General features: G+C 48.0%; 1 long non-coding RNA gene across 1 annotated transcript; it reads left to right on the plus strand.

Moving 5' to 3' along the window:
* Window positions 1-963: 963 nt before the first annotated feature.
* LOC118885024 lies at window positions 964-2408 on the plus strand. Its single transcript, XR_005017431.1, has 3 exons — window positions 964-1158; window positions 1999-2063; window positions 2198-2408. It is a non-coding gene; the product is annotated as an uncharacterized LOC118885024 (long non-coding RNA).
* The last annotated feature ends 249 nt before the right edge of the window (window positions 2409-2657 follow it).

Genomic DNA, 2657 nt, shown 5'->3' on the forward strand with positions numbered 1-2657 from the left:
ATTCCATTTTGAAAATGGAATTTTAAATGTCATCAAAAAAAGTCATCAAAAACTGAAGATCAAAATTTTAGTTTGCTGTAAAGTTGATATATGCTGAGACTTCAATCAGTTAGGACTGGATTCTATTGCACATAATGTAACAACCCTAGGTAATTAATAGTGGTGTAAATAAGATAGAATTATATTTCTCTGTCACATAAAAGCAGCCTGAAGGTATGTAATCGAGGATTGTGCTTGGCAGCCCCAGGAATACTTTGGAGCACTCTAGCCCTCTGTTCTTCCAGTCCTAGGTGGCCTGAGTCCTCGTGGTCAAATATGAAACCTGGAACTCCAGCCATCACATCTATGTTCCTGGCAACAGAATAGAGGAAGAGAAGAAGAAGCATTCACTCCTTCTCAATTTAGCAGACTTCTTAGAAGTCCCACACAACACTTCTGCTAATAACTCACTGACAGGAACTTAGTCACATGACCACACCTACCTGCAAAGAGGGCTGGGAAAGTGGTCTTTTAGCTGGGTGCAATGTGCTGTTAAAAATCAGACTTTTTAATAAGTGGAAAAACTGGTAGTCTCTTCCAAATTGCACTTCTGCAACTTTTGCAGGTGAGCCTCCTCTTCCCGCAATTCTGCCACCTTTGCATTGCATCCCCGGGGGCCTGTTGTGTGCCCAAGGAAGAACCCATCTCAACCTATACCATCAGATCTGGCCTTCTCAGGGAAAAAAACCTCAGCAGATGGGAAAGAATGTCCTACACAGAGCATTGCAACCAGCCACACTATTGTCAGGTTCTACGGCCCCTGGAGTCCCTCCTAGGATTGGACGAATATAATTCAAACCATGTTCTGATAGTGGCAGTCAGTTTTGTCTTAGGGACACAAGGTTAGATGTAAACAGTCTGTTAGCACCCCAGCCAGCTGTCACTGGGCAAAATTTATTTGTATTTTTTTTGACACAGGTGTCATCTGTTTCTCGGTGAAATAATCCAAGCACAGCACTGTAGGATAGGAGCCAGGAGCATGGCCACTGAAGCAGCAGCCGTCCCACATGGTTGGTGGAGGGAGAGCCCCAGTTGTCCAGGAAAGCCACGCTGCCGTATCCTCAGTGCCAGTCCAGCTGAGAACCGTGGGCCGCAGAGTATGCTGCTGTGGAAGCAGAGGTGAGACTAGGTAAAGGCGAACGCAGACGCATCTGGATGGGGCCGTGAAGCGGGGGAAGTGGCAGGTCCCGGCAGCATTCGGCTAAGGACATGGATGAGGCTGCCAGGCTGGTCATAGATGCAGAGAATTGTGGAATCAAGTGTGGCTCTCTGAGCATGCTCTGCTTGAGTTGAGAAAAATCAGGATAAAGTACCTCCCTGATTTTATGTGCCTTTTCCCCACGCTTGACTGACTGAGCTTCTACCATTTGCTTCTTTGAAATATCTGTCAGTGCTTCCTTTCCCTCTCCCTCATACAAGGGTTAGTGACATCCTCGATGCAGTAAAGAGTTTACTTGTCAGAAATCCCATCCTGTGTCTCAGGGAAGGGCTGACTACTTACTTGCCCTGATTCCTCTCCTTGTTCTGGGAGAGACAGCAGTGAGTGGTGGCTTGAAGTGAAACCTTAGTTCCCTGCCCAGGAATTGGACCTGGGTAGCCTGGATGAAAACCAGGAATCCTAGCCGCTAGAGCACCCGGGACGAGAGGCTAGAAGCAAAGTTCCCCTGGCTCTTGCCCCGTTTGAAAAATGAATTTCTCAAAGAGGCAATAATTGTAAAATCCGGTACAAAGTTTATTATTGAAGACGCAGAACAACAAGTGGGAGAGCACACAGAGAAACAGTTTATTTAAGACAGAAGCAGAGATACACACCTAGAGTGAAAGAGTGTGGGCGTCCTCCCTAACGAGGAGGAGTGCAGCAAAGAGGCAGTTAAATCATTTATACAGGGCAGTTCTTCCGCGTCATTGTTTACCTTTGACCAATTATCTCGTTTCTTTTCCACACCTGACCTGCCCTAGGACCCTCCCAATATGCATGCGCATCTTTTTGCCAAGATGGATTCCAACACAGAGGCCTGTGGGAGGTTTGACAACACTTATTATGGGGTGGCGCCCCCTCCCTTTTTGACCCCCGAGGAGCCTTCCTGTGCATGTGCCACTGGGGAGGTTTCCCTGACCTCAGGAGTGATAGACGTGGCCGTCTTATCTCTTTACTCAGCAGGGCTCAGCTCCTGCCACTAACTTTGCCCTTGGAGTGTCCAGGGAAAACAAAGCTCCAATTTACCCTGCTTGACAAGCTCCAGCTGCTCTGCCCAGGGGCCCATCTGCCTCCTACCTCATCCTGACACCTCAGACTTGCTGCTTCTACCTTTCCTGGACCAGAAGTGTTCCTACAAGGATTTGGAAGTTTCAAAAGTGCCCTCCTGCCACACGAAGGTAAGGTGATAACAGACATGACTGTCTGCAAGTCGTACCGGTGTCGAATTCTGTCTGACTCTCCCAGATGCCTCTTGGGCTCTCTCTAGAAGGGTGAACTTGGTTTGAGGGAAAAGAGGAGTTTGATGGCCCTTTTCTCAGTAAGATTGTTCCAAGTAGTGTTCTTTGGCAGTTCAGGATTACAGCCTGTGCAGACGGAGTGCCTCTTGTCCTGAGGTCCCAGCTGGGATCTCAAGGCTGGC

Source organism: Balaenoptera musculus, chromosome 19 (genome assembly GCF_009873245.2).
Source record: "Balaenoptera musculus isolate JJ_BM4_2016_0621 chromosome 19, mBalMus1.pri.v3, whole genome shotgun sequence".
Classification (NCBI taxonomy): domain Eukaryota; kingdom Metazoa; phylum Chordata; class Mammalia; order Artiodactyla; family Balaenopteridae; genus Balaenoptera; species Balaenoptera musculus.